This window comes from Hypanus sabinus, assembly GCF_030144855.1.
Source record: "Hypanus sabinus isolate sHypSab1 chromosome X1 unlocalized genomic scaffold, sHypSab1.hap1 SUPER_X1_unloc_12, whole genome shotgun sequence".
In the NCBI taxonomy this organism is placed as follows: domain Eukaryota; kingdom Metazoa; phylum Chordata; class Chondrichthyes; order Myliobatiformes; family Dasyatidae; genus Hypanus; species Hypanus sabinus.
This window is the reverse complement of record NW_026778960.1, coordinates 93521-106671: the sequence shown is the minus strand read 5'-3', so window position 1 is coordinate 106671 and position 13151 is coordinate 93521. Positions and strand designations below refer to the sequence as shown.

The window sequence follows — 13151 nt, the reverse complement described above, 5'->3', positions numbered from 1 at the left end:
TATAGTGAGGGAGTCTAGCACCAGAGGGCACAGACAGAGTGGATGTGGAGAGGATGTTTCCTATAGTGGGGGAGTCTAGGACCAGGGGGCAGAGATAGAGTGGATGTGGAGAGGATGTTTCCTTTTGTGGGGGAGTCTAGGACCAGAGGACACAGATAGAGTGGATGTGGAGAGGATGTTTCCTATAGTGAGAGAGTCTAGGACCAGAGGGTAGAGATAGAATGGATGTGGAGAAGATGTTTCCTATAGTGGGGGAGTCTCGGACCAGAGGACACAGATAGAGTGGATGTGGAGAGGATGTTTCGTATAGTGGGGGAGTCTAGGACCAGAGGACACAGATGGAGTGGATGTGGAGAGGATGTTTCCTATAGTGAGGGAGTCTAGGACCAGAGGACACAGATAGAGTGGATGTGAAGAGGATGTTTCCTATCGTGGGGGAGTCTAGGACCAGAGGACAGATATAGAGTGGATGTGGAGAGGATGTTTCCTCTAGTGGGGGAGTCTGGGACCGGAGTACACAGATAGAGTGGATGTGGAGAGCATGTTTCCTATAGTGGGGGTGTCTTGGACCAGAGGACACAGATAGAGTGGATGTGGAGAGGATGTTTCCTATAGTGGGGGAGTCTAGGACCAGAGGGCACAGACAGAGTGGATGTGGAGAGGATGTTTCCTATAGTGGGGGAGTCTAGGACCAGGGGGCAGAGATAGAGTGGATGTGGAGAGGATGTTTCCTTTTGTGGGGGAGTCTAGGACCAGAGGACACAGATAGAGTGGACGTGGAGAGGGTGTTTCCTATAGTGAGGGAGTCTAGGACCAGAGCACGTAGACAGAGTGGATGTGGAGAGGCTGTTTACTCTAGTGGGGGAGTCTAGGACCAGAGCACATAGACAGAGTGGATGAGGAGAGGCTTTTTAATATAGTGGGGGAGTCTAGGACCAGAGCACATAGACAGAGTGGATGAGGAGAGGCTGTTTACTATAGTGGGGGAGTCTAGGACCAGAGGACACAGATAGAGTGGACGTGGAGAGGATCTTTCCCATAGTGGGGGAGTCTAGGACCAGAGGACACAGATAGAGTGGATGTGCGGAGGATGTTTCCTATAGTGGGGGAGTCTAGGACCAGAGGACACAGACAGAGTGGATGTGGTGAGGATGTTTCCTATAGTGGGGGAGTCTAGGACCAGAGGTCACAGATAGAGTGGATGTGGAGAGGATGTTTCCTATAGTGGGGGAGTCTAGGACCAGAGGACATAGACAGAGTGGATGTGGAGAGGCAGTTTACTATAGTGGGGGAGTCTAGGACCAGACGACACAGATAGAGTGGATGTGGAGAGGATGTTTCCTATAGTGAGGGAGTCTAGGACCAGAGGACACAGATAGAGTGGATGTGGAGAGGATGTTTACTATGGTGAGGAAGTCTAGGATCAGGGGACATATATAGAGTGGATGTGGAGAGGATGTTTCCGATGGTGAGGATCTGGGGACATAGAGTGGATGTGCAGAGGATGTTTCCTATAGTGGGGGAGTCTTGGACCAGAGGACACAGATAGAGTGGATGTGGAGAGGATGTTTCCTATGGTGGGGGAGTCTAGGACCAGAGGGCACAGACAGAGTGGATGTGGAGAGGATGTTTCCTATAGTAGGGGAGTCTAGGACCAGGGGGCAGAGATAGAGTGGATGTGGAGAGGCTGTTTCCTATAGTGGGGGAGTCTAGGACCAGAGGACATAGACAGAGTGGATGTGGAGAGGATGTTTCCTATAGTGGGGGAGTCTAGGACCAGAGCACATAGACAGAGTGGATGAGGAGAGGCTGTTTACTATAGTGGGGGAGTCTAGGACCAGACGGCACAGATAGAGTGGATGTGGAGAGGATGTTTCGTATAGTGGGGGAGTCTAGGACCAGAGGACACAGATAGAGTGGATGTGGAGAGGATGTTTCCTGTAGTGTGGGAGTCTCGGACCAGAGGACACAGATAGAGTGGATGTGGAGAGGATGTTTCGTATAGTGGGGGAGTCTAGGACCAGAGGACACAGATAGAGTGGATGTGGAGAGGATATTTCCTATTGTGAGGGAGTCTAGGACCAGTGGACACAGATAGAGTGGATGTGGAGAGGATATTTCCTATAGTGAGGGAGTCTAGGACCAGAGGACACAGATAGAGTGGATGTGGAGGGGATGTTTCTGAAAGTGGGGGAGTCTAGGACCAGAGGGCAGAGATAGAGTGGATGTGGAGAGGATGTTTCCTCTAGTGGGGGAGTTTAGGACCAGAGGGCAGAGATAGAGTGGAAGTGGAGAGGATGTTTCCTTTTGTGGGGGAGTCTAGGACCAGAGGACACAGATAGAGTGGATGTGGAGAGGATGTTTCCTATAGTGAGGGAGTCTAGCACCAGAGGGCACAGACAGAGTGGATGTGGAGAGGATGTTTCCTATAGTGAGGGAGTCTAGGACCAGAGGACACAGATAGAGTGGATGTGGAGAGGATGTTTCCTATCGTGGGGGAGTCTAGGACCAGAGGACAGATATAGAGTGGATGTGGAGAGGATGTTTCCTCTAGTGGGGGAGTCTGGGACCGGAGTACACAGATAGAGTGGATGTGGAGAGGATGTTTCCTATAGTAGGGGAGTCTAGGACCAGGGGGCAGAGATAGAGTGGATGTGGAGAGGCTGTTTCCTATAGTGGGGGAGTCTAGGACCAGAGGACATAGACAGAGTGGATGTGGAGAGGATGTTTCCTATAGTGGGGGAGTCTAGGACCAGAGCACGTAGACAGAGTGGATGTGGAGAGGCTGTTTACTATAGTGGGGGAGTCTAGGACCAGAGCACATAGACAGAGTGGATGAGGAGAGGCTGTTTACTATAGTGGGGGAGTCTAGGACCAGACGGCACAGATAGAGTGGATGTGGAGAGGATGTTTCGTATAGTGGGGGAGTCTAGGACCAGAGGACACAGATAGAGTGGATGTGGAGAGGATGTTTCCTGTAGTGTGGGAGTCTCGGACCAGAGGACACAGATGGAGTGGATGTGGAGAGGATGTTTCCTGTAGTGTGGGAGTCTAGGACCAGAGGACAGATATAGAGTGGATGTGGAGAGGATGTTTCCTCTAGTGGGGGAGTCTGGGACCAGAGGACAGAGATAGAGTGGATGTGGAGAGCATGTTTCCTACAGTGGGGGAGTCCAGGACCAGAGGACACAGATAGAGTGGATGTGGAGAGGATGATTCCTATAGTGGTTGACTAGGACCAGAGGACAGAGATAGAGTGGATGTGGAGAGCATGTTTCCTACAGTGGGGGAGTCTAGGACCAGAGGACACAGACAGAGTGGATGTGGAGAGGATGTTTCCTATAGTGAGGGAGTCTAGGACCAGAGGACACAGATAGAGTGGATGTGGAGAGGATGTTTCTGAAAGTGGGGGAGTCTAGGACCAGAGGGCAGAGATAGAGTGGATGTGGAGAGGATGTTTCCTCTAGTGGGGGAGTTTAGGACCAGAGGGCAGAGATAGAGTGGATGTGGAGAGGATGTTTCCTTTTGTGGGGGAGTCTAGGACCAGAGGACACAGATAGAGTGGATGTGGAGAGGATGTTTCCTATAGTGAGGGAGTCTAGCACCAGAGGGCACAGACAGAGTGGATGTGGAGAGGATGTTTCCTATAGTGGGGGAGTCTAGGACCAGGGGGCAGAGATAGAGTGGATGTGGAGAGGATGTTTCCTTTTGTGGGGGAGTCTAGGACCAGAGGACACAGATAGAGTGGATGTGGAGAGGATGTTTCCTATAGTGAGAGAGTCTAGGACCAGAGGGTAGAGATAGAATGGATGTGGAGAAGATGTTTCCTATAGTGGGGGAGTCTCGGACCAGAGGACACAGATAGAGTGGATGTGGAGAGGATGTTTCGTATAGTGGGGGAGTCTAGGACCAGAGGACACAGATGGAGTGGATGTGGAGAGGATGTTTCCTATAGTGAGGGAGTCTAGGACCAGAGGACACAGATAGAGTGGATGTGAAGAGGATGTTTCCTATCGTGGGGGAGTCTAGGACCAGAGGACAGATATAGAGTGGATGTGGAGAGGATGTTTCCTCTAGTGGGGGAGTCTGGGACCGGAGTACACAGATAGAGTGGATGTGGAGAGCATGTTTCCTATAGTGGGGGTGTCTTGGACCAGAGGACACAGATAGAGTGGATGTGGAGAGGATGTTTCCTATAGTGGGGGAGTCTAGGACCAGAGGGCACAGACAGAGTGGATGTGGAGAGGATGTTTCCTATAGTGGGGGAGTCTAGGACCAGGGGGCAGAGATAGAGTGGATGTGGAGAGGATGTTTCCTTTTGTGGGGGAGTCTAGGACCAGAGGACACAGATAGAGTGGACGTGGAGAGGGTGTTTCCTATAGTGAGGGAGTCTAGGACCAGAGCACGTAGACAGAGTGGATGTGGAGAGGCTGTTTACTCTAGTGGGGGAGTCTAGGACCAGAGCACATAGACAGAGTGGATGAGGAGAGGCTTTTTACTATAGTGGGGGAGTCTAGGACCAGAGCACATAGACAGAGTGGATGAGGAGAGGCTGTTTACTATAGTGGGGGAGTCTAGGACCAGACGGCACAGATAGAGTGGATGTGGAGAGGATGTTTCGTATAGTGGGGGAGTCTAGGACCAGAGGACACAGATAGAGTGGATGTGGAGAGGATGTTTCTGAAAGTGGGGGAGTCTAGGACCAGAGGGCAGAGATAGAGTGGATGTGGAGAGGATGTTTCCTTTTGTGGGGGAGTCTAGGACCAGAGGACACAGATAGAGTGGATGTGGAGAGGATGTTTCCTATAGTGAGGGAGTCTAGCACCAGAGGGCACAGACAGAGTGGATGTGGAGAGGATGTTTCCTATAGTGGGGGAGTCTAGGACCAGGGGGCAGAGATAGAGTGGATGTGGAGAGGATGTTTCCTTTTGTGGGGGAGTCTAGGACCAGAGGACACAGATAGAGTGGATGTGGAGAGGATGTTTCCTATAGTGAGAGAGTCTAGGACCAGAGGGTAGAGATAGAATGGATGTGGAGAAGATGTTTCCTATAGTGGGGGAGTCTCGGACCAGAGGACACAGATAGAGTGGATGTGGAGAGGATGTTTCGTATAGTGGGGGAGTCTAGGACCAGAGGACACAGATGGAGTGGATGTGGAGAGGATGTTTCCTATAGTGAGGGAGTCTAGGACCAGAGGACACAGATAGAGTGGATGTGAAGAGGATGTTTCCTATCGTGGGGGAGTCTAGGACCAGAGGACAGATATAGAGTGGATGTGGAGAGGATGTTTCCTCTAGTGGGGGAGTCTGGGACCGGAGTACACAGATAGAGTGGATGTGGAGAGCATGTTTCCTATAGTGGGGGTGTCTTGGACCAGAGGACACAGATAGAGTGGATGTGGAGAGGATGTTTCCTATAGTGGGGGAGTCTAGGACCAGAGGGCACAGACAGAGTGGATGTGGAGAGGATGTTTCCTATAGTGAGGGAGTCTAGGACCAGAGGACACAGATAGAGTGGATGTGGAGAGGATGTTTCCTCTAGTGGGGGAGTCTGGGACCGGAGTACACAGATAGAGTGGATGTGGAGAGCATGTTTCCTATAGTGGGGGTGTCTTGGACCAGAGGACACAGATAGAGTGGATGTGGAGAGGATGTTTCCTATAGTGGGGGAGTCTAGGACCAGAGGACACAGACAGAGTGGATGTGGAGAGGATGTTTCCTATAGTGAGGGAGTCTAGGACCAGAGGACACAGATAGAGTGGATGTGGAGAGGATGTTTCTGAAAGTGGGGGAGTCTAGGACCAGAGGGCAGAGATAGAGTGGATGTGGAGAGGATGTTTCCTTTTGTGGGGGAGTCTAGGACCAGAGGACACAGATAGAGTGGATGTGGAGAGGATGTTTCCTATAGTGAGGGAGTCTAGCACCAGAGGGCACAGACAGAGTGGATGTGGAGAGGATGTTTCCTATAGTGGGGGAGTCTAGGACCAGGTGGCAGAGATAGAGTGGATGTGGAGAGGATGTTTCCTTTTGTGGGGGAGTCTAGGACCAGAGGACACAGATAGAGTGGATGTGGAGAGGATGTTTCCTATAGTGAGAGAGTCTAGGACCAGAGGGTAGAGATAGAATGGATGTGGAGAAGATGTTTCCTATAGTGGGGGAGTCTCGGACCAGAGGACACAGATAGAGTGGATGTGGAGAGGATGTTTCGTATAGTGGGGGAGTCTAGGACCAGAGGACACAGATGGAGTGGATGTGGAGAGGATGTTTCCTATAGTGAGGGAGTCTAGGACCAGAGGACACAGATAGAGTGGATGTGAAGAGGATGTTTCCTATCGTGGGGGAGTCTAGGACCAGAGGACAGATATAGAGTGGATGTGGAGAGGATGTTTCCTCTAGTGGGGGAGTCTGGGACCGGAGTACACAGATAGAGTGGATGTGGAGAGCATGTTTCCTATAGTGGGGGTGTCTTGGACCAGAGGACACAGATAGAGTGGATGTGGAGAGGATGTTTCCTATAGTGGGGGAGTCTAGGACCAGAGGGCACAGACAGAGTGGATGTGGAGAGGATGTTTCCTATAGTGGGGGAGTCTAGGACCAGGGGGCAGAGATAGAGTGGATGTGGAGAGGATGTTTCCTTTTGTGGGGGAGTCTAGGACCAGAGGACACAGATAGAGTGGACGTGGAGAGGGTGTTTCCTATAGTGAGGGAGTCTAGGACCAGAGCACGTAGACAGAGTGGATGTGGAGAGGCTGTTTACTCTAGTGGGGGAGTCTAGGACCAGAGCACATAGACAGAGTGGATGAGGAGAGGCTTTTTACTATAGTGGGGGAGTCTAGGACCAGAGCACATAGACAGAGTGGATGAGGAGAGGCTGTTTACTATAGTGGGGGAGTCTAGGACCAGAGGACACAGATAGAGTGGACGTGGAGAGGATCTTTCCCATAGTGGGGGAGTCTAGGACCAGAGGACACAGATAGAGTGGATGTGCGGAGGATGTTTCCTATAGTGGGGGAGTCTCGGACCAGAGGACACAGACAGAGTGGATGTGGTGAGGATGTTTCCTATAGTGGGGGAGTCTAGGACCAGAGGTCACAGATAGAGTGGATGTGGAGAGGATGTTTCCTATAGTGGGGGAGTCTAGGACCAGAGGACATAGACAGAGTGGATGTGGAGAGGCAGTTTACTATAGTGGGGGAGTCTAGGACCAGACGACACAGATAGAGTGGATGTGGAGAGGATGTTTCCTATAGTGAGGGAGTCTAGGACCAGAGGACACAGATAGAGTGGATGTGGAGAGGATGTTTACTATGGTGAGGAAGTCTAGGATCAGGGGACATAGATAGAGTGGATGTGGAGAGGATGTTTCCGATGGTGAGGATCTGGGGACATAGAGTGGATGTGGAGAGGATGTTTCCTATAGTGGGGGAGTCTTGGACCAGAGGACACAGATAGAGTGGATGTGGAGAGGATGTTTCCTATGGTGGGGGAGTCTAGGACCAGAGGGCACAGACAGAGTGGATGTGGAGAGGATGTTTCCTATAGTAGGGGAGTCTAGGACCAGGGGGCAGAGATAGAGTGGATGTGGAGAGGCTGTTTCCTATAGTGGGGGAGTCTAGGACCAGAGGACATAGACAGAGTGGATGTGGAGAGGATGTTTCCTATAGTGGGGGAGTCTAGGACCAGAGCACATAGACAGAGTGGATGAGGAGAGGCTGTTTACTATAGTGGGGGAGTCTAGGACCAGACGGCACAGATAGAGTGGATGTGGAGAGGATGTTTCGTATAGTGGGGGAGTCTAGGACCAGAGGACACAGATAGAGTGGATGTGGAGAGGATGTTTCCTGTAGTGTGGGAGTCTCGGACCAGAGGACACAGATAGAGTGGATGTGGAGAGGATGTTTCGTATAGTGGGGGAGTCTAGGACCAGAGGACACAGATAGAGTGGATGTGGAGAGGATATTTCCTATTGTGAGGGAGTCTAGGACCAGTGGACACAGATAGAGTGGATGTGGAGAGGATATTTCCTATAGTGAGGGAGTCTAGGACCAGAGGACACAGATAGAGTGGATCTGGAGAGGATGTTACTGAAAGTGGGGGAGTCTAGGACCACAGGGCAGAGATAGAGTGGATGTGGAGAGGATGTTTCCTCTAGTGGGGGAGTTTAGGACCAGAGGGCAGAGATAGAGTGGAAGTGGAGAGGATGTTTCCTTTTGTGGGGGAGTCTAGGACCAGAGGACACAGATAGAGTGGATGTGGAGAGGATGTTTCCTATAGTGAGGGAGTCTAGCACCAGAGGGCACAGACAGAGTGGATGTGGAGAGGATGTTTCCTATAGTGGGGGAGTCTAGGACCAGGGGGCAGAGATAGAGTGGATGTGGAGAGGATGTTTCCTTTTGTGGGGGAGTCTAGGACCAGAGGACACAGATAGAGTGGATGTGGAGAGGATGTTTCCTATAGTGAGAGAGTCTAGGACCAGAGGGCAGAGATAGAATGGATGTGGAGAAGATGTTTCCTATAGTGGTGGAGTCTCGGACCAGAGGACACAGATAGAGTGGATGTGGAGAGGATGTTTCGTATAGTGGGGGAGTCTAGGACCAGAGGACACAGATGGAGTGGATGTGGAGAGGATGTTTCCTATAGTGAGGGAGTCTAGGACCAGAGGACACAGATAGAGTGGATGTAGAGAGGATGTTTCCTATCGTGGGGGAGTCTAGGACCAGAGGACAGATATAGAGTGGATGTGGAGAGGATGTTTCCTCTAGTGGGGGAGTCTGGGACCGGAGTACACAGATAGAGTGGATGTGGAGAGCATGTTTCCTATAGTGGGGGTGTCTTGGACCAGAGGACACAGATAGAGTGGATGTGGAGAGGATGTTTCCTATAGTGGGGGAGTCTAGGACCAGAGGGCACAGACAGAGTGGATGTGGAGAGGATGTTTCCTATAGTGGGGGAGTCTAGGACCAGGGGGCAGAGATAGAGTGGATGTGGAGAGGATGTTTCCTTTTGTGGGGGAGTCTAGGACCAGAGGACACAGATAGAGTGGACGTGGAGAGGGTGTTTCCTATAGTGAGGGAGTCTAGGACCAGAGGGCAGAGATAGATTGGATGTGGAGAAGATGTTTCCTTTAGTGGGGGAGTCTAAGACCAGAGGACACAGACAGAGTGGATGTGGAGAGGATGTTTCCTATAGTGGGGGAGTCCAGGACCAGAGGACACAGATATAGTGGATGTGGAGAGGATGATTCCTATAGTGGTTGACTAGGACCAGAGGACAGAGATAGAGTGGATGTGGAGAGCATGTTTCCTACAGTGGGGGAGTCTAGGACCAGAGGACACAGACAGAGTGGATGTGGAGAGGATGTTTCCTATAGTGAGGGAGTCTAGGACCAGAGGACACAGATAGAGTGGATGTGGAGAGGATGTTTCTGAAAGTGGGGGAGTCTAGGACCAGAGGGCAGAGATAGAGTGGATGTGGAGAGGATGTTTCCTCTAGTGGGGGAGTTTAGGACCAGAGGGCAGAGATAGAGTGGATGTGGAGAGGATGTTTCCTTTTGTGGGGGAGTCTAGGACCAGAGGACACAGATAGAGTGGATGTGGAGAGGATGTTTCCTATAGTGAGGGAGTCTAGGACCAGAGGGCACAGACAGAGTGGATGTGGAGAGGTTGTTTCCTATAGTGGGGGAGTCTAGGACCAGGGGGCAGAGATAGAGTGGATGTGGAGAGGATGTTTCCTTTTGTGGGGGAGTCTAGGACCAGAGGACACAGATAGAGTGGATGAGGAGAGGCTGTTTACTATAGTGGGGGAGTCTAGGACCAGACGGCACAGATAGAGTGGATGTGGAGAGGATGTTTCGTATAGTGGGGGAGTCTAGGACCAGAGGACACAGATAGAGTGGATGTGGAGAGGATGTTTCCTGTTGTGTGGGGGTCTCGGACCAGAGGATACAGATAGAGTGGATGTGGAGAGGATGTTTCGTATAGTGGGGGAGTCTAGGACCAGAGGACACAGATAGAGTGGATGTGGAGAGGATATTTCCTATAGTGAGGGAGTCTAGGACCAGAGGACACAGACAGAGTGGATGTGGAGAGGATGTTTCCTATAGTGGGGGAGTCTAGGACCAGAGGAGACAGATAGAGTGGATGTGGAGAGGATGTTTCCTATAGTGGGGGAGTCTAGGACCAGAGGACACAGATAGAGTGGATGTGGAGAGGATGGTTCCTATCCTGGGGGAGTCTTGGACCAGAGGACAAAGCGTCAGAATAGAGGGACGTCCATTTTAACGGAGATGAGGAGGAATTTCTTTAGCTGTGGGTGGCTAATTTTTGGGCTTCATCGCCGCAGTCGGCTCTGGTGGCCAAGTTGTTGGGTGTATTTAGGGGGAGGTTGATAGATTTTTGATTTGTCTTGAGTGTGATTCTTGATTAGTCAGGCAATGAAAGGTGGCGGGGAGAAGGTGTCGTGGTTTCTTGTGCCCCACAAACGACCAGGAGACGCAGAAGGTTCTTCAAGAGGGGTTAAACTTTAATTTGCAAATCAAAGCTGAGACACTCAGTGAGCTCCTCCCTGATTGCCCACGAATCCTTGTGCATAGCATTTTTGATAGCAATCTCCTGGTTTAGTTGCATTAGCATATCCAAATGGTATCTCCAGTACATCAGCTCCTGAATTCCCACTATTGTTTCTACCCATTAACTTAATCATGTTCTAATCTACTTTTTGGGCCACGTGTTACCTCATCCCTGGCCACAGTTAGCTGGCCTCTCATTAACACACCATTATCTTCTTATTTGCCTACATTCTCAAGTCACTGATGTGTTCAATAGTACAGAGACAATACAGGGATTTCATTCTCCTACTAAATTGGATACATACATAGCAAATAGCAAATACAAAGCTGACTACATAGTATTAGTTACACAGCAAACAATGTAACTTTATAATCCAATAAAGGCAGGAGAATGGGGTTGAGAGGGGAAATGGATCAGTGCTGATGAAATGGCAGAGCACACTGGGTGGGCTGAATGGCACGGTTCGGTTCCCATGTCTTGTGGTCTTACAATTGTTGGTCTGTCCTGTTCAGTGCTGTCTTTTCATCGGTTCTGTTATGGTTCTTGATTTTATCATGTATGCCCGCAAGAAAACAGATCTCAGGGCAGTGTAGGGTGGCAGAAGTGTATAGTGATATTAAATTTACTTCATTTAGTTGTAAGGAGGTGAATTCTGGAAGGCCACACTCTGTCTGTCTCTCTCACTCTCTCCCACTCTCTGTCTCCCCCTCCCACTCTCTCTCCCCCCCTCTCACTCTCTCTCTCTCACACTCTCTCTCCCCCCTCTCACTCTCTCTCTCCCCCTCTCCCCCTCTCCCCCTCTCCCCCTCTCCCCCTCTCCCCCTCTCTCCCTCTCCCCCTCTCCCCCTCTCTCCCTCTCCCCCTCTCCCCCTCTCTCCCTCTCTCCCTCTCTCCCTCTCTCCCTCTCCCCCTCTCCCCCTCTCCCCCTCTCCCCCTCTCCCCCTCTCTCCCTCCCTCTCTCCCTCTCTCCCTCTCTCCCTCTCTCCCTCTCTCCCTCTCTCCCTCTCTCCCTCCACCCCCCCCTCACTCTCTCTCCCACTCTCTCACTCACTCAGTCTCACACACACACACACACACACATTTTCAGTCTCTGGTGCTGGTGATTTATGAGTCAGCATGGAGTAAAGGTCAGTTTTACTTGTCACATGCACTTTGAAACTCTGAAAGACACAGGAAAATGCCTTGTTCGTGTCGATGACCAGCACGGTCCGAGGAAGTGTCGCTCCCCCTCCGCAGCCAACATCGCGTTCCCACAACTTACTAACTGTAACCCGTACGTCTTCGGACTGTGGGAGGAAACCCACGCGGTCACTGGGGAGAATGTACAAACTCCGTACCACCAGCGGCAGAAGTTGAACCCTGATTGCGATCACTGGCGCTTTCTAATAGCCTCCGAAGAGGTCATGTCAACCTGACCTCCTGCTGGAAGAACTGAGCGGTCCGAGCAGCATCCACGGTAGGTAGGGAACTGCAACGACTGGAAACCATGCGTCAGATACATGAGGTTGTGCAGATGCTGGAAACCCAGAGCATCTCTCTCATACATACACACACACACACTCACACTCTCACACACACTCACACTCTCACACACACACTCACTCACACTCACACACAGACACACACACACACACACACACACTCATACACACACTCACACACACAGGCACACACACTCACACACAGACACACACACGCTCACACACAGACGCAGATGCAAGCACACACACACAGAGACACAGACAGACACACACACAGACAGGCACACAGAGACAGAGACACAGACCTACACACACAGACACACACTCAGACGCAGACACACACACACAGACACACGCGCAGACACACACAGACACACGCACACACACACAGACACACGCACAGACAGACACACGCACAGACACAGACACACACACACAGACACAGACACACAAGCACAGACACAGACACACACGCACAGACACAGACGCACAGACACAGGCACACACATACACAGACGCAGACATGCAGACGCACACGCAGACAGACACATGCAGAGACACACACACAAACACAGACATAAAGACACATACACACACACTCAGAGAGAGACAGACACTGACAGAGACAGACACAGACAGTCACACACACACACACACACACACACACACACACACAGCTATAGGAACTCAGCAAATCTAGTGTATTGATGCAGTTACAAAGAAGGCATGACAGCAACTATATTTCACTGGGAGTTTCAGGAGATCTTTCACGTCACCGAGGCCACTCGCAAATTTCCTCGGCTGTACCTTGGAGAGCTCGCTGACTGGCCCCACCACCTTAACCGGTAGCTCTTTGGAATGTGGGAGGAAAGCAGAGCACCCAGAGGAGACCGACATGGTCATGGGTAGAACTGACTAAACTCCTCACAGGCAGTGAGCGGCAGGAACTGAATCCGGATCACTGGTGCTGTAAAATGTGTCCGCCAAGGTACCAGGTTGCCAACCCTTCCCCCCACCGAGATGTTTCTACGGATCACCCCTGAACTAGACCAGACGGCAGGACCAAAATGAAACCGTTCTTCTCATCATCATCATGATGAGCC

General features: G+C 51.2%; 1 protein-coding gene across 6 annotated transcripts in view; it reads left to right on the top strand.

Annotated features, from left to right (window-relative positions):
- LOC132385590 (sorting nexin-11-like) overlaps positions 1–13151 on the top strand; it is a 218115-nt gene that overhangs the window by 160652 nt on the left and 44312 nt on the right. The window contains exon 1 of one of the 6 annotated variants that reach the window (XM_059957759.1): positions 11712–12023. The exons of the other annotated variants lie outside the window; for them this stretch is intronic. The gene's annotated coding sequence lies outside the window, so the exon portion shown is untranslated. Of the gene's footprint in view, positions 1–11711; positions 12024–13151 lie in introns of those variants that run through there. 6 annotated transcript variants of the gene reach the window in all.